Source organism: Camelus dromedarius, unplaced genomic scaffold (genome assembly GCF_036321535.1).
Source record: "Camelus dromedarius isolate mCamDro1 unplaced genomic scaffold, mCamDro1.pat HAP1_SCAFFOLD_164, whole genome shotgun sequence".
NCBI lineage: Eukaryota > Metazoa > Chordata > Mammalia > Artiodactyla > Camelidae > Camelus > Camelus dromedarius.
The window spans coordinates 2,020,247-2,038,593 of record NW_026989842.1 but is presented as its reverse complement, the minus strand read 5'-3'; the positions used below and the strand labels follow the sequence as shown (position 1 = coordinate 2,038,593).

Sequence of the window (18,347 nt, the reverse complement as noted above, 5' to 3'; positions counted from 1 at the left end):
TTACAGCACCCCAGACTGACGAAGACAGTGGAGAATGCCTCTGAGTTTGGCACTGATTGCCTGGAGAATGCTGAAACCCAGGGAAGTGGGCAGCACAGACGTTTACTCATTTAATCCTGCCAACACAGTAGGAGATAGAGTCTACATATTCCTCGCTACTTAAAAGGTAAGGAAAAAGAGGCACAAATAATAACAACGACAACAAAAACAACAATAATTTGTCCAAGATTCACACAGAACCCCCTGGAGGCAGAGTGAGAATTTATACTCAGGCAGGCTGGCCCCAGAGCCCCTGCTCATAACTAATAAGTCAGATCACCTTGCTTATGTGGATCAGTTTTTTTCAACTGTGATATGAGGGTACTGTGTCCAGTAACTTATAATTTCAAAATACTTCACTGTAACGGAATCATTAGTCACAGGCCTTACAAACCACAGAAACCTACACATACAAAAATATCTCGTTAGGTCAAGATAACCAATAACGTTTTTAAATATTATACCTGCTGGGCCTTTGCAATAAAATGTCTTTTTATAATTCTGTCTGGCTACAGAATAACTTCATAATCCTGCATGTTGCTGGTAGCTCCCATGTTGGACAGCACGGGCCTAGAGATTTTAAATTACTTGCCCAGACTCGCCCAGGAAGCTCGTGGTGGGATCCGAGCTATAGTCTGGGACTTTTCCTTCCTATCCAACAAGTCCCTCATGGAAGTTTAGAAGCTTCTCCTTTGGTGCCCAGCTGTCTATCCGTACTTATAACATCTTGTCAGGTGTTCCAGCCTGCTCCTGAACATCAGCCAGAACCCACTTCTGCTCTATTTTGTCCAGGTAATACCTTCTAGCAACTTCCATTGCCTTCTTGGCATCAGTTCTTACCTGGAAGGGTAGTGGCTAGAGGTGGAAATGTGTCCACATGACAGGTTTTTCATAAACATAGCAGGAGTGGTCAAGAGAATAAAACGTCAGGAAGATGAGTAGAAGCAGGTCATTTAATATACCAAATGGGTACTTTCAATGTGTGTGTTTCCGAGTCCAGGCTTGTTCTGCTCGTGCATTACAGGCCAATAAATCAGGAGACCTGGTTTTGGGGGCAAGAAATAGCGACTTTAATTTGGAAAGCCAGCTGAGAAATGGTAGAATAATGTCCTGGGGAACCATCACCCCAAGTCAGATTTCAGGCTCTTCTTATATTAAAAATGGGAAGTGGGAATGCTTGGTTGTTGCAAACTTGGTGTATGAATTCTTTGTTGTTAGAATCCTTTGTTCTTGCAGCTCTTCACCTGGGTCACATCCGTGTAAACCTCCAACAAACAAATGTTGTTTTCTATTCTGTAACTTGTTATCTTTATGTGAATAGAAAAGTGTTAATATCCTTCAAAGTCAGAGCCTTGAGAATAGGGTCTCCTGTATATTTCAGGCTCTAGGCAACATTGTTTTACAAAAGGTGCAGAACCAACAAGACTAAGCCTAGGAAACAGGGCACAGGGTTAAAGTCAAAGGAACAGATCTAATATGGAGTCAGATTTTTTCTTTCCTATTTCAGTAGTGCCATGGAGAAGGCAGTTTGGGCAGCTTTTTGTAGGGTCCTGGAGGCTTTCTCTCTCAGCCTCTGTGTGCCTCTGTTGAAAACCCTTCATAGCTATCTGGCCTGCTGGAAAACCACTCCGCCTGTTTTGCCCTGAAGATGTGTTCTGTTTATAACTGATCTCTACTTCTTGGAAAACAACTCAATAAAAACTCAGTTGGTTTTCCACCAGCCATGGGCAGGGGTGAGGAATAGCACTTTATTATTTTATGAAAAAAAATAAAAGAAGTCTTAAAACAGCACTGGGCACATAGGAGAGAGTCAATAAATGCTTCCTGGCTGAAATCAAAAGTGATGGCTCAGTGATTCCATGGCTGCTTTATTTGCTGAGCTTGCTACTCCTTTGCTCCATTACACATTTTTTTTAACTGAAAAAGAAATACATGCATGTGGTTAAAAAATTTCAAACAGAGCACAAAAATACACAAGTGAAAGAAGTTTTCCCTCATCCTCTCTTCTTTCAGCCCTCCCTGGAGATGCCACTGTTTACAAACCTTTGTGTGTTTTCCAGATATGCTATGCACATTCCGACCTATGTATGTAAATTCCTTTAAAATATTACTTATTTTTAACTTAAAGGGATTTAAATCCTCATGTGTCTTCTGCCCTGGTAATAGAAAAGAACAAATCTGACTCCATATTAGATCTGTTCCTTTGACTAAACCCTGTGCTCTGTCTCCTAGGCTTCATCTTGCTTGTAAAACAATGTTGCCTAGAGCCTAAAATATACAGGAGAGCCTATTTTGAATGCTCTGACCTTTAAGGATATTTAACACTTTTCCATTCATATAAAGATAACAAGTTACCTAATAGAAAATAACGTTTGTTTTGTTGGAGGTTTACAGGGATCTGACCCAGGTAGATAGCTGCAAGAACAAAGGATTCTAACAACAAAGAATTACTACATCAAGAAGATTGCAAAAACCAAGCTCGTAGGAAAGGAGCCTGAATTCTGACTTGGGGAGATGGTTTTCCAGGACATTAGTTTGCCATCTAGGTCTACAGAAAGTTGCTATTTCATGCCCCAACACCTGGTCTCCCAACTTACTGGCCTGTCCTGCATTAAGGAGAATGAATTTGGACTCAGTAACACTCCTATCTTCCTAGCAAGATGGGCACTGGAATTGAGGGCAGCTATCCCACACCCAGGGACATACTGTGTGCCCTTGATGGTTCCCCGAGTGTGGGGAGTGGTTTACCCAGGAAGGATGGGGACTATGCACCAAAACTCAGGCAGTATGCTCCTTTTGGGATCTGACCTTGTACCTCCCGCTCCCCGCCAGCACAACACCTGGGACAGTGGAGGTAAGGCAGATATATTGCCTGCCTGTGTCCCAGCGTGTAAAAGGGGAATATGTACTCTTTCCAAGGTAGTTCTGAGCGACAACACCTGCGGGTGCTTGGTTCCCAGAGCAAAAGGAAACCCAGCTCCGCTTGGGGGCAACGGGTGTGATCCCCGTAGGGGTCCTGCAGAGGCCTTGGGTGGAGGGCTGTGCCAGGGAGTTAAAATATGAGCTGCGGGCCTTGAAGGGTTAGAGAAGTGTGCAGAGGCAGGACTGCTGCCTCCTTCAGGATGCCCCCAGAGTTAAAACTATTTCTCTCCATCTCTGCTACTCTCCTCCACACTCCAGATCCCTGCCTTCTCTCTGCTCCTCCTGTCCATGTCTCTCCCTCCACTTTTCCCCTTCTCCCCTCCTCCTCCCATCTTCTCCGTCCCTCCCTTCCCCAACTTCTCTTGCAGAACACAGAGAGGATAGCTGGCCCTCCTGCGCATGCGCAGTCTGTGCCAGCTGGACCGAGGGTTGGAAGCTGCAACTCCGAGCCGGGGATCGGCCCCAAAGGCTTCTCAGCTCTTTCGCCCGGTAGGACTTTGGCTCCTGCCCCGGCGCCCCGGCCACAGCTGTCCAGGGCCAAGTGTGCACTTGCCGCGTCTCGCCCCAGCCGGGCTCCCCTCAGTCCGCGGCTGGCGTCCCCTTCCCCTCTCCCGCCCGCGAGTTCTCTCCTCCCGGGCTGCCTCTCCTCGGCCGCCGGCCCGTCCCCGCCCCTGGGCGGGCTGTGTCCCGGGCGGGCGGGGTCTGCGGACCCGGACGGGGGCGGGCGGCTGGGGCTGGGGCTGGGGCTGGCCTCCGAGCGGGGCTACAGCCCGCGTCCCCCCCCCCCCGCTTTCCCTGACCCGCGACCCCGGGGCTGCCCTCCTCTCCCTTTCCCGCTACCTTGGGACCAGCTCAGTGGTGTGGGCGCTGCTCCCCGGGCTGAGAGCCTCCGGCTGTGAACCCCAGCTTCTCCTGTTGGAGTCGGGAAAAGGGAGCGTCAGTGCTGAGCGAGCTTCCGTCTCCTCCCTCAGTGTTTCTGCCCCAGGTAAGTACCTTGAACACTTTCACGTGTTTTGATGGCGGTGCTTGATGATGTCACTGTTTTTATAGTGAGAGGGATTACAGTGTTGAAAGCAAGGCTTGGTTCAGTTAAAAATGAGCTGAAGGCATGAGGCTGTGACATCCTCCATCCTTCCCTCTCCCAGGGTGAAACGTGTGGCCGTCTTTCTTAAAAAGATAGTTACAGTCCTTAACTAGCCCAGCCCAGCTAGGGTGTGTTAACAGGAACAGCACCACCAGAGGAGTTGGAGACTCAGGGACTTTGCAGTCCTAAAGAGCTCCTGGCAAAATTTGGTTTGTTTTGGTTTTTTTGTTCTTCTTAAATTGTGGGGCAGACTAGTAGTATAGAGGGAAAAATAATTGTCAAGAAATATTTTTTCATTTAACATCTTTATTGTGATATTGTTCACACACCATGAAGTCCACCCACTTAAATGCTACAATTCAGCAGCTTTAGCATATTCACAGTGGTGCAACCATTAATATTCCAGAACGTTTTCATCACTTCAGAAAGACCAGTGGAAATGAATGACCTATCCACCCCTTCCCAGTGCTGGTTCTAAAGAAGTTTCTTGGTTGTTCCTGACCATAAATTATCTTGTTACCCATAAAAACTCTGGTAGGAAATCTAAACAGAATTGTATTGAATCTGTCTATCAAAGCAAGAAGAATTAATGTCTTTATGGCATAAATTTCTTCTACCCATGAATATATCTCGGACCCTATATTTTCATATTTCCAGAGCCTGGCCCATGGGAAGTCCTCATTAATTGTTGGGTTTGTGAATGATGAGATTCTATACATCGTTAGTTGCAACTGAAGCCTTTCACAGAAGAGAAAATAAACTCACTGAAGCCAAGTGACTCTCTGATGGTCAGAAAGAGTGACAGCCAGTGCTGGAGTGACCCAGTGGACTTGGTGTTTGTAACCAGATTTCTCTAGCACCTACAGCTAAGGGGATCAGAGAATTCTTTTATTTTTTCTAAATGGCGTTGCTTTTATTTTTACTTATTTTTTAAAATTACTTTTTATTGAAGTGTAGTCAATTTAGAATGTTAGTTTCAGATGTACAGCAGAGATTCAGTTATAAACATATGCATATGTATCTACATATGTTTTAGATTGTTTTTAGTACAACTCATTACAAGAAATTGAATATAGTTCCCTGTGCTATATAGTAGGTCCTTGTCATTTATTTTATATTTATTAATGTGTATCTGTTAATCCCCCTTTTCCTGCCTGCTAACCACAGTTTGCTTTCTATGTCCATGAGTCTATTTCTAGCAGCACCGTATTTGCTAGTAATATATGCTGGTTGGCTGCTTTCAGTTTCAGTAATTCCACCTTATCTGTGGGCATTTTCCTTCTGGTGGGCCTGTGTGTGGTTTGCACACGTGATATAAGAGTTGTGTATTTGGGAGAACTCCAGGCCTCATGTAGTGCCTGGTACAGAGTGCCCACTGAGCTGATGCTTGAACTGGGAAAAAAAACATAGTAAACGTTGGAATTTCCACTATGGTTGAGAGTTCCAGGTTTCCATAACCTGTTTAGCCCACCTTAATGTTGGCTGCACCCATACTGGGTAATTTGGTGGAACTTCATGGTATGGTGGTGTAGAGACGGGGCCTCGTATGCTTCTTCTCTTTCCGTTTTCTAAGACTCATTCTCCTGGGCCTTCCAGATCCTCCCCCAGAAGTGCCCAAGGCTGGCTTGGTGCTGCGCTGAGGCAATATTTGTTAATAAGACCCTTTCCTCATCTCTTCTGAGCCTCCGTTTCCTTCTCTGCACAATGAAGACTTAGACTAGAAAAGTGCTTTTCAGTTTCTTTTAAGCCATGTTTCCTTTGAGAAACCGAATATACAAATCTCTCCTCCCATTCAACATACAGATTTTGACACATCCTCCAAGGAATGACATAGCTCTTTGTGGAAAATTGAAGTGATTGTGATTCCAGGTGGCACAGAAAAGACTCTTCAGACATTTATTGCAGGGAGAGGGCAGGAAAGGGGCAGTGTATCCCACTTTCTAGTGTGAGCACTGGAACAGGGGCTTGGGTTTAAATACAGTGTCTGACGTGGCCTCAGTCTAATCTTTTTTTTTTTTTTGCCTCTCTCTAATCTTGCACAATGTGATAAACCTCTCTCCCTCAGTTTCTTAATGCGTCAAGTTGGGGTGATAATAGTTTAAGTCTTTTGTGAAACATTATACACATAAGACATTTGTTTCTCGGTAGAAACAAAACCTGCGAGAGAATCAGGGATTTTTTTAAAAAAAAAAATCTTGTCCACAGCACTCTGTCTGTGTCTATTTTGAAGTTCCTTGAGGGTGAGTGTTGGGTCTAAAGTCCATCGTGGGACAGGTGGCCCATGGGTCTGTGTGCAGCAGATTGCCCCCTCCTCCCCAGTCCTCTTCCTCTCAGTCCAGGATGAAGTTCCCTAGTAGATTTACACAGAGATCTTGTGGAAATGGCTTTTCATTTTATTGTTTCATGAAGAAGGGCTGCCATCATGATCTCTGTAGTCTGCTTTTGGTGACCTGAAGGCTATGCAATTACGTTTTTCTATTTAATAAATAGAAAAAAATTACAAGTACAAAATTAGACCTACGGTGGTGGCAGGGGCTCTTGAAAGTGGGGACCATTAGCTTTGTTAGTTTCAGGTGCAGGGGCCTCTGGCCATGAGGACACATCATCGTGCTCTGAAGTTTGAGGGACCAGTGGGCTCAGTGGGAATGTTTACTGAGTGTATCTCATGGGCTGGGCATTGACCTATTTGTACTGTGTGTTCCTTATTTGAGACAGTGAGCTCATTTAACCTCAATAGCCTCTTTAATAAATTAGACTTTTTATTTTGAGATATAATGTAGATTCCCATGTAGTTGTAAGAGATAATATGGAGAGGGCCTACGGACTTTTTGCCCAAGTTTCTTTAAAGGTTCCATCTTGCAAAGTTGGGATACAATTCAGTAATGACTCACTAACCCTTTGAGGTTTGTGTTATTGCCCTCATTTCTATTCATGATTAAACTGGGGTTAAGAGGAGCACACAGGCCTGCCCAGGTCACACATGGTTAGTGTAGAGTCGGGTGAAACGTGGGCTTGGGATTTCCAGGCAGTACCATCATGATGCTCTGTGGCAGGGAGCAGCATTCACTTTGCTTGTTCATTCATTCAACAAGCATTTATTGAGTAAACTCTGTGGGTCAGATGCTATCATAGGTTTATCTGATTCTTCAGCAGTATGGAGAATCCGGTAATGTTTCCTTCTTTTGTTTTAATCTGAGAAAATTAGCTCTGAGATGTTATAAACCGCCCAAAGGAAATATAGCTCATAAATGAGGGATAGTAAATTTGTACAGTTCCTTCTTCTTATGCAGGTGGTACCCTAGGCATTTTACACTTGTAAACTTCCATAATCCAGATATATTCTTGTAAGGCAAGGATTTTTTTTTTAATTGAAGTATACTCATGTTTACAATGTTGTGTCAGTTGCAAGGTGTTTTTTTTTTTTTCTTGAATTTGGAATTCAAAAAATATTTTTTGAGGGGGGTAAATAGGTTTATTTATTTGTTTCATTTTTTTTTTAAATGAGGTACTGAGGATTCAACCCAGGACCTCATACATGCTAAGCATTTGCTCTACCACTGAACTGTACCCTCCTCCCCAAAGCAAGTTTTCTTATCAAGTATTCTGCAGCTTAGGAGTTCAAATAAATTGGAGTTGAAATCCAGGACTTTTGATCCTACTGTGTTTCTTTGCATTATATCCTGCTGAGGGGTGTGGAAGCAGTTCCTTTATTCATTCCTTTATTCAGCAGTTTTGAGCACTGACTTTGCATCAGGGCCTGGCTAGGTGCTTGGAAACAGAAAACAAGAAATGACCCTTTTCTGCAGAGGGCGGAGGCCTAGACCAAAAGCTGCGTAATGTGATCTGAGCTGCGGTAGCCATGTGCAGACGCTGAGGACAAACTGTACCCCCGGCTTTGCTTGGGCTTCCCCTGCCTTCTGACTGGTACACACCAGGTCACCGCAACCCAGTGAGGCCCGCAGCCCGCAGCACAGTATGTACCTCGGTCTCCTCTTCCCTCTCGTCAGGGCCTGCAACATGAACATCCCTGACTACGTGCAGTGTGCTGAGGACCACCAGACTCTCCCCGTGGTGGTCCAACTCGTGGGGATCATCTCAGAGCAGAATTTGTTATGCATCTATAAGCGAATCTCCTTGGTGAGGCAGATCAGCCCGTGCGGCTCGCAGTGGGCACTCTGTATCCACTAAAGTCACCACTATGCGCCTGAGAATGGGTGGAGCGACTTCCAGACACACCACAAGGTCGTGGGCCTTGTCACCATTACCGACTGCCTCTTGGCCAAGACCTTCGAGAAGCTCCACGTGCAGAGGAGCTGTATGGCACCACGCTCTATGACTCTCGGCTCTTTGTCTTTGTGCTGCATGGGGAGGTGGCCGAGCAGCCGCGCATGAACGTGGCCGTCAATTTACGAGGACTGCAGGGTGGTGGAGAAGAGGATCGAGGACTTCACTGAGTCTCTCTTCATCATGCTCAAGTCCAAGTGGCTGGACGTTGCATCCGACAAGTCTGGGGACAAGATCCTCCTGCTCTACATCCTGTTTGAGAATGAGGACTTCGTGGGACTGGACACAGAGAACAGGAAAGTCTACCTGGATGCCCGGCCACCCTGGCTATGTGAAGGGTTGCTTCCCTACATCCAGAAAGGGATCAGCAAGGAGGAGGGCTGTCTTGTAGCCAAGGCGTGAGGGAGGAGCAACCCGCCGGTTTTCAGACGTTTAAAAGTGAATCCGCCTTTGTTTCGGAGAGATTCTTTTAGGGTTATTATGGACACTTACTCCCGCTTTTCAGCCAATTACCCTGGTGTGACCCCTGGAGTTGCTGTCCAATAGATTAGCCAAAGCCACTGATGCTAGGAGAGCTGGGGAGGAGGCTGCTCGGAGCTGAGATGTGCTCTAGGTCAAATGCACATCAGACGCTGAGACTTGTCTAGTAAATAGAATGTAAACTATCTTGTTACTTTCTTTATTGATTACATGTCAAAATGATAGTATTTTACATACAGTAGAATAAGTAAGATATGTTCTTAAAATCAGTTTCTAGGGGTTTTTTTGGGGGGGTTACCTCTTTAAATGTGGCAACTGGGAAACTTTCTTTACATGGCTCACATTTCATTCCTGTTGGACAGCCTCTCCTGGGACAGTCTCATCCCTGTGCTTATAGATGTCATGCTGAATCCTGAGATGCAGAATGAGGCGCTGGTTGAGCTGGGGGTGGAGCCAGTGTCTCCTGCTTCCCAGGTCCAGCACCTGCACGGCTCAGGCCCTCTCTCCCTGCCTGACAACCACCATGCCAATTGAGGACAACGGAAACACTGCCAGGGGCTTCCAAATGAACTCCTTACGCAGGGAAAGGCATGTCACGGAGTATGGGGCACAGCAGGGAAAGATTCGTCCTCACTTTGTCCCTGTGATTAGGTCAACGGACCCACTTTGTCTTGGAAGTGCAGACGAGTTCTTCTGGGCTGCCTACCCCCCCACCTTCTGCTCTGTTTCCCTGTGTATCTATTGAGATATCCCTCGAGAAGAAGAGGGTGAGATGCCTTTGCCGAGAGGTGGTCCCCATTTGCTGGGGAGATTGTGGGAATCTGTGTCCCCCCGGCCTACGGCCTCGGGCCTTGACTCTGGAGAGGGCTTATGGCGGTCCCACAGGTGACGGTCGGAGGACCTGGCACGTGCTGCCGGGCCCGAAGTGGAGGAGGTGTTCTGCGATTCTCTGTGAGTCTAAAATCAGATTCTACTTTCTGGTTGTTGGTAAGTTGGAGGAGAAGATGCCAGAGAATTGATAAAAAGATAGTCCAGACCAGTCCTGTGAGTGACAGGCACAGGGGACCCGAGTCCCACCTGCTTGTGGTGCCTGGCGGGCTCTGGATGAATTTTCACTTCCTCCCCGGACATACCTCTATGGCTTAAGGAAGGGGCGAGGCATATCGTGGCCATGACCTGTACTTGTCCTCGCAGGGCCCTGTGATCTACATGGCTTTCTCCCCTTCTGCTTCTTGTAGATGAGCTGGCAGATGTAGTGGTCTGGGCAAAGCCGAGGGCACAGATGCCAGCACCGTGCCACTCCCAGGCTGGCTCCATTCCCGTCACCTGTCACCTCCTGCTCAGTCCCCAGGCGTCAGTGAATGTAGGTGCATCGGTGCAACGTAAGCAGGGACCACATTATCCCCCTGGACAGAATGGTGGGTGAGCAGTGGAAGCCTGGAGCCCTGCCCCAGCCCCCTGGCCAGTGCCTCCTCTTTTGTCACAGGAATCACTTGTGATATGTTTGCTCAGCAACTGCTTGGCTCTGAGTCTGCAGACCCACCAGAGAATGCCAGCTTGTTTTTGCTTTTTGAAGTGTGTCCTTGGGATTTGGCGGAGTAGCTGGTTGTGTGCTTAGCCCATAGTGGTTGACACTGTCACCATTGTTTACCCAGAACCTCGTTTACCAGGCATGGCTCTCGGCATCAAAATACAGCAGCGCATTAAACCTCCCTCCTGGTGGGTCTGTCTGTTTTGGTACCGTAAGGGCTCAGCCAGCATCTGAACGTCAGTGAGATAACGCGGCCAGTGAGCTCGGGTCAAGTACGCTCTCCTCCAGTCACTTTTACTCCATTGTTGCTTTTACTATTCCTCAGTCGTTACTTTTTTTAAACAATGCTTTCGTGCAGGAACAGAGCCTAATTCTCTCCTGTTACTCTTGGTGGGAGTGAGTAAAATTGTCCAGCTTGAAATGCGACCACATTTTGTAGCTCAAAAGCTGTCTACACGCATCTAGGTGAAGTTTAGGTTTGGGGCGCTGACCACGTTGGGGTCCCCAGGCAGCGCCGCTCGCCTCAGGCCCCTGCCTTCCCTGGAACAATAGGTGAGGGTGGGTCTCACCGTCCCCTCGTCCCTGTCCTCACCAAACTCACCTAAATTCTTGTAATTGCTGTCAGTTATTTTTGTTCTCATGTGTTTCTAATTTTCGCTGTTCCTCTTTTCCTTTTTCTATTTCCCTTTCTATCTTGTACCGCCCTGTGAGCATGTTGTTGCGTCTGAAAAGTGGACTGTGCACACCCTGCATTGGAAATAGCCAGATTGTCCTCCGTGCTGTCCCCATCGCTTTAAAAAGCAAAAACCTTAACAGTTGCCTTGATCCATATATTATCCTAGTCATCTTTTTATTTTCTAGTTTTTTGGAATGTTTGCTTTGTTAGCACATCACCCACTGGGGTTTGATACCTGTTAAAATCCTTGCTTTGAGGAACCAGTTTGGTCCTCCTTATGTTTGGTGACAAATGCGCACTTATTAAATTTGTTTGATTGTTTTGAAGAAGTGAGATGCGAATTGATTTAGGCGGCTGCTGAGGGATTTTTTTCATGGAGTATTTAAACTTGGAAAGTCAAAATCTGCAGCATCTTCCTTGATTCTGTCTTTCACACAAACGTGTTTGGCACGCGGTTCCGGGCTGTCGCTGTGTGACGTGCGTGACGGAGATTCCTGGCCGGTGGTCACTGGTGAGAAAGTGGCAGGCTCGGAGATGAGCAGCTGCAGGGGATGCTGTTGGAGGAAGCAGTCACCGGTTTTATGTTTTTTTTGTTTTTTGTGTTTGCATTCACCTTCCCCGTGCCATTTACTTTACTTTGCCTTCATAGAGAGGCAGGAGCGGGTCTAAACTCCATGCCACTCTTATTTTCCCTTTACGAGGCTGGTTTTTCTGAGTATCAGAACAACATGGCCTTCTCCTAAGTAGCTGGCTCACTTGGATCTGGTGGACACAGGGACCGCTAAAGGGGACCGTAGCTTCCTCTCTGCTCCAGCCAGTGGGCATTCAGAGTCGGGTCTGTGGTTTGCCTCAGCAGCCATGCAGGCCTCCCTGTACCAGCCTTTACTATTAACCCATGTTGGCAGTAAATAGCTGACTCCGTGTCTGTTGCAGCTGACGTCCACCACTGACGGCCGTGTCGTTAGTTTGCGGTAGTGAGTCTCCAACACCCCAGTCAGCCGTGAAGTGACCTTGCATTCTCACCCACACCCTGGTTCATCTCACCCGGGGAAAGGGTTTGGCCACCACCGTCATGCTGGCCATGAGACCTTGTTTCTCCTTTCATGCCCTGGTCCAATTGTGGACACTTCATCCTTCACTGACTTGGTCTCGCTTGAGACAGGCCAGACTTTCTGAAAGAGTCCATCACATTCTGGGGGGGAACAGAACAGAAGGAAGAGTAGCAAGTAGGTGTCTAGGCAATCTGGGTTGGCAAATGCAGGCTGGGATCTGTGAAGGCTGGGCTGTGCCTTGGACACAGGCCTTTCCCGTGGCTCCCGATAGCCCAGGGGTCGGAGTGAGAACAGCCTTGCCTGGGTTCCCCCATCCTCATCTGCTCACTGGCAGGTGTGTCTGCTAACTAGGAACTGCCCCAAACCTCGGGCCCTTCAAAGTTCAGACCACAGGAGAACCTTGAGTCCCTTCTCCTGGGCCTCCTTTGTGAGAATCCAGTGCCTTCTGAGATGACCAGCGGCAGGAGATGCCTCCCCCTCCAGGGAGCTCTCTTCGGAGGACTGTGACGCACTGTACCTTGCTATGAGCTTGTGGGGTTCCATCCGTGGTCCTTGCAGAACCAGACTTGAGACTGGCTTAACGATAGAAATGACAGGAGTGATTCCAGGGCAGGGCCGGGGGGAGGAACAGGGGAAATTGAATGTGACCTCAAACACCTAGGTGGGTTCTGGGTCTGTTACTAAAATCGGGAGCCTGGGAGGTACCTGCCAGGAATCGAACTCTAGAGTAAATGGTGGACATGAGGCATTTTTAAGATTCCATTTTTCATCCAAGTTAGGACTTCAAAGAGGCACTCGGGTCTATGGCCCTGGGGCTCATGTGAAGGAGCCGGACCACAGATACACGTTGGGAGTCATCATTCTTAGCTGGTGTTCACAGCCGTGCAGGTGGATGAGCTCATCTCGAGAGGTGCAGACTGAGGCTGAGGCGGGGCAGGGCTGTGCCTGGGTTGGAGGAAATCCCAGACCATGCAGCTTTGGTGTGTCAGTCAGTGGCGTTTGGGATTTTCAGAGCAATGGCATTTATCCTTAAGGGTCCTGGGGGTGGGCAGGGCCACCCAGGAAGAAATCTGAAGGGAGGGTTGTGGCCACGCGTGCGCGTCTTGGGATGATGCAGAGGCTGAATGGTCCGGGAGAGGAACCTCCTCGGAAGCTGGAGTCGGAGTGGGGAGTGGGGAGAAGGTAGTCACACTCACCTGTGAGGGAGGGACAGAGGCCTAGGGAGTCTCCACCCTAGCGGACTCTCTTTCCCACGAACAAAAGGCCAGCAGACAGAAGATTTGAGGTGAGAAGGGACGGGCGCTGGGAGAGGAGCCAAAGTGGAGAATGGTGGTTGGACAGTTCTGGAATAGTCTCCCTGCAAAATAGAGTTAAAAAACCCAGACTCTTAAGAATATTGATAGTGACGTTGGAGGAGATAGTTCTTTTTCTGGCCTCCTAAATGTAAGGCATGTATCCGGGGATACACAGAAGAATCGGGCAGTCTGGTCCGGGGGCTTGACCCTTACCAGGGGGAACAATGCAAGTTTAAAGGGGGAGAAGGGCAGCGGAGGGAAACTAGCCAGGCCTCGTGTCAGGTACCAGTCGGCCACACTACTTGCGTGTTGCATTCACATCCATGTCTCCCAGGTGGGCGGTGGCAGCCCCCTTTTGCAGATTGGGAAGCCTTCTCAGAGGGGTTAAGGGATTGGTCCGTTTAGCGGCTAGTCAATGCTGTAGCAGGATTCAAGCAGGGCCTTGTCAGACTTCAAGGGCATGTTCTATCTACTAATTCCGGTACCTCCCTGTTGTACCTGGATTGGTGAATTGGGTCAGTTTTGGAGCCTTTCACAAAAAGTACGATTTAAGTGCCTCAGGACTGTTTCACAAAGCTCAGAGTTCTTTGATGGTTCAGAAGCACCGCAGTGCTTTTCGCCCCACAGAGGTAAGGTCTTACTCCTTTGACGCTGACGTGGTTGCAAATGACGTACAGGTGCAAAACCAGACTTAGCAGCTTCTGAAGGGAAACTCTCCAGTTCTCCCTTGATAGGCTTTCTTCCACGGGATGTAACCTGCTGCAGCGTAGATCTGAGCTTTCCGTATGGAGTGAGGGTTTGATATCCAAATTAGCAAAGAAGGGTCAGATGGAGAAAATCGACGTTAACAATTTATTTTGGGGTTTCATTAGACAAGATGCACTATCGCTTAATGGCCCATATAACGTATGTAATTGAATACAGAATATTGCATTCCTTAATTTCTAATGAGAGCTGTCTTGCAAAGTAAGGTTGTCTGCTTTGGAACTTCAGCTTAGCCACTAGGGCGCCTGTCAGTGTGTTGGTGTGATTGTATTTACACAGTGCATGTAATCTGGGCTTCCTCAGCCCCAAACACTCTAGTGCAGAATCATAGGCTGTAGCCATCACTTAGTTACACAAATACTTCTACAGCTATATGATACAAAAAAAAAAAAAGAGAGAGAGAGAGAGAGAGAGAGAGAGAGATTGCCTTTATCAAAGTTCCTTTGATTTTAACTGCAAACTGTTGTTGAGCAGCTCTGGTTTCCTTTGGATATGAATATGTACATTTCTTTGCATGTAACTTGGATTTTAGACTAGAACACCAACCTGTTGCTTTCCATGAGCCACAAAACTCATAGCCAAATGACATACGTATGAAATATTTTATTCTTTTCTTCTGAGACAGAATCCTTGAATCTGGGACTTGGGCTGTGATTTTGCTTTTTGCTCTTCCCACCCCTCTTGTCGTCTCACTCCTTTTTCCCACGTGGCCTCCAAGATGTCATGGTCTCCGAGGAGCAGGTGGACAAACACCAGTTGGTCGCCAAGCAGTCCTGCTGTAGAGGGAGCCCAGCCAAGAGCTAAAGGACATCATCAGAGAGGGCTTCCTTGAAGAAATGGGCTCTACATTCAGTTATGAGGACAGAGTAAGAGTCAGCCAAGAGAAGGAATCAAGAGGGTGACTCAGGTGGCAGGAGCAGCCCGGGTAGAGGCCTGGAGGATTGTGGGGTGGGGACTCGGGGAGAGTGCACTGTGTGGTCCAGGGTGGAGGGTGCCCCTGCTTGGGAGGACCCTGGAGTGGGCCTAGGGTTGGAGGTTTTGGAGGAGCTTGCTTTTTTACTAGAACTGACACAGAAGAGGCAGTGAAGTGTGTCAGCAGAAAGTGACCCTCAGGAGAGGTACTCCTGGTTTTGTTTCTGATGTTCTACAGAAAGAAGGGGTCGGGGTGGGCGAGAGCAACTCTGCCCGTCCCTTTGAGACCCACCCCTTCATTCATTTATTCATAACACATGCAATTCTGAGTGTCCAGGGGAGAGAGTGTGGACTCACAGTAGTAAGAAAAATGTATTGCTTCTTGAGAGCTTAGCAGTGTCAGAAGTTGTCTTAGCGTAGAATGTTCTAGGAACACAGCAGGGGCACCTAACCCAAAGGGCAGAGGTTCGAGGGAAGGAAGGCTTCCTTGACAAACCGTCAAAATGAGCCTGGAGGCAAGTGGGAAGTAGCAGCAGGTCAGGGGGCACCTGAGGTCATTGTGGACCTGGGTACTGTGGTGAAGGTGGGCGAGCAGGGTCGGGGGTGGGGCTAGAACTCTACCAGGGAGCCTCTGAAGGGTTTGAAGTGGGGGTGATGTAATCAAATTTGTGCTTTGGGAAGGCTGTCCTGGCTGTGTGTGTGTGTGTGTGTTGTGTGTGTGTGTGTGTGTGTGTGTGTGTGTGTGTGTGTGTGTGTGTGTGTGAAGCGGGGAAGAGGGGGAGAGTGCCAGCAACTGGGAGGGTCATTAGAAGACCATTGACAGGCTGGGGGGCCACCAGTGGGAGAGGGGCGTCGGGGCTGCTTGGGGACGGCAGGGGCAGTGTGGATGCCGGATTTCCTCATGGGGAGGGCTTATTAACTGTGACCTCCTAGCGGCACCTTGTGGCTGGAAGAAAACGGATGCAGCCAGGTGGACTTTTCTCTTCTTCCCTGCCTTGTGTGATGATCTTAGCTCAGCCAACATTTGGAACAGAAGAGCTAAGTTTCAGGGTAGTCCAGGACTTTGATGAGCTCGTTCGAGTGAGATCTGATAGGATTTAGGCTTGTGTTGAGATCTGCATGTTCACTTAGCTAGAAACGTCCCGTCTTTTGGATTTCCATAGGGGTATTTATTCTTGATAAAGATTGCTTTCTTGGTGAGAGGAAATTTAATACAGCTGCTGTCTTTCTCAAAAAAAAATCTTATCTTTTAAGAAATTTAATATTCAAAAGAATAGCAAAATTTAAAAATGATAAATTAAGGCTTTGGTGTAGTTTCTTTGGATTCTGAGTTAATGTAGAGTTAGAGCCTTTGCATTACTTAAATAGCACATCCTTGTCAGTATTTAAAGAGCTGTTAGTGAGCGCCCCAGGCCCCACTTCTCAAAGCATCATTAAATCTTGCTCTGAAATACTGAAGTCATAAAGTTCTTGTTGGCAGAAGCCAAACAGTTGGTTTATAATTTGCAGCATAGCACCCTTTATAAAATAATAATAGGTTCAAAATTAAGAAAGTGGAAGATAACTGATTTTTTTAAAGCTGAAATATAAACTCTCTTGTGTTAATGTTGCAACTGGAAATTTCGAAAAAAAATCCTACTGTAATATCATCTACGTGGAATACATATATGTCTATCACGTTTGCAACGTAACTGCGCAGTGGTTTTTGAAGACAGGACCATTCCAGCTGAGATACTGGCAGTGATGCTTGCTGGTTTTCAATGGAAAACCCTAAATTTGCCTACTTAGCTTTATTCTTTTCTTTTCTGTTCTCTCTCTCTCTATCTTTTTTTTTTTTTTTTTTTTTTTTTGTAGTGAGAGGGCTCAGTAGTGCTCTGCCAGCATGATTTTGGGGCAATTTGGGGGCAGATATCGTGCACAAGCAGTGAGATATTTCCATGCATTTTACATTCCGGACATCACCATGGAACATGTGGGGGTTTGTGCCTGCAGGCCGGGATGCTGCAGGACTCCCTGGTCCATCACCGTTATGTCTTGGAGCTGCTCCAGTCAGTGAATGACTTTCTGTGGCTTGGAGGTAAGGTGATCTGATGCAGATGATCAGATGTGTAAAAAGTACTGTTACTTGAAATAGAAAACCTATCAAAAATGGCTCTAAAATACAGGATGAAGGAGGAGAAATGGCTGAGCTGCTTGCATGGGGAATATTCTCAGGTGACTCCCTCATTGTGTCTCCTGTCAATCCCCCCACCCAGCCCTGCACGGCAGTCATGCTGAAGCAAGCATGCACTTTCTCAGAAACACGCTGAATTTCCTTGTGCCTCTGTTTGTTGGCTTTTTTTTTTTTCAAAGCACATCTTGCCCTTTGTTTAATGCCATCCCTGCCTAGTCACCTCTTACACTCATTCTTCTGGACCTCGTCTGTACAAAGCTGCTGAATGGATGAACAGAATGTAGTATCTCCATGTAGTGGAACATTATTCAGACGTAAGAGTGAATAAAAAAGAAAAAATAAATAAAGGGGAATATGAAAAAGCCACCTGCTCTGGGAAGTCCACCCTGACTGCTCAACCCGCCCTTTTCCCTTTGAAACCCAATCACTTATGCTCCTCTCTACTCTTTTTGATAGTACTTACCACCTTCTAATAAACTTTAACACTTTCAAAAAAAAAAAAAAGAGAGAGATGCTGATACCACTTCAACATGGACGAGCCTTCATAACAGCACGTTAAGTGAAAGGAAGCAGACACAAACGGCCACATATTGTTGACTTCAGTGATCTGAAATGCTCAGAATAGGCACATGCAGAGGCAGGGAGCAGGTGATGGTTGCTAGGGGATGGGTGGAGGGGGCTTGGGGAGTGAATGCTAGTGACAGGGGTCTTCTTCTGGGGTGATGAAGTGTTCTGGAAATAGATGGTGGTGAGGGCTGCACAACTGTGAGTGTGCAGAAAACTGCTGAGCGCTGTCTCTGGGAGTGCCTGTGGTTGGGGGCGGATTTATTTTGTTCTCATCCGTGAAGAGTCATCTTGTGCTGAGGCCATTCTACTCCTGTGAGTGGTGAGGCTCAGAGACTTTGCAGAGTCATGTGTTATTTTCCCCCTTGCTGAGTGTAAGCAAAAAATTTTTAAGCCTGAGGAAGTGCTCTATCTGCAGAAATGTCTTTGAGTTTTGCATGGTGTAAAAATCTTGAGAGATTTTTAATCGTTGAGGAGAGCCTGTGGGGGGAAACAGCCCGTGAAGCCTGGGTGACACTGGGAAGAGCCGCGCTTCCATCCCTGACAGGGGTGGGGATTTCACCCCCGTTC

The 18,347-nt window shown here is 47.3% G+C and overlaps 1 protein-coding gene across 3 annotated transcripts in view; it reads left to right on the top strand.

Annotated features, from left to right (window-relative positions):
- Nucleotides 1-18,347, top strand: part of LOC135320917 (uncharacterized) — a 140,317-nt gene that overhangs the window by 21,427 nt on the left and 100,543 nt on the right. Inside the window, exons 13-16 of one of the 3 annotated variants that reach the window (XM_064484127.1) lie at nucleotides 7-166; nucleotides 3,220-3,450; nucleotides 3,813-3,946; nucleotides 17,033-17,437. The gene's annotated coding sequence lies outside the window, so the exon portion shown is untranslated. Of the gene's footprint in view, nucleotides 1-6; nucleotides 167-3,219; nucleotides 3,451-3,812; nucleotides 3,947-4,702; nucleotides 5,061-17,032; nucleotides 17,438-18,347 lie in introns of those variants that run through there. The other 2 variants (XM_064484128.1, XM_064484126.1) reach the window with 2 other exon arrangements.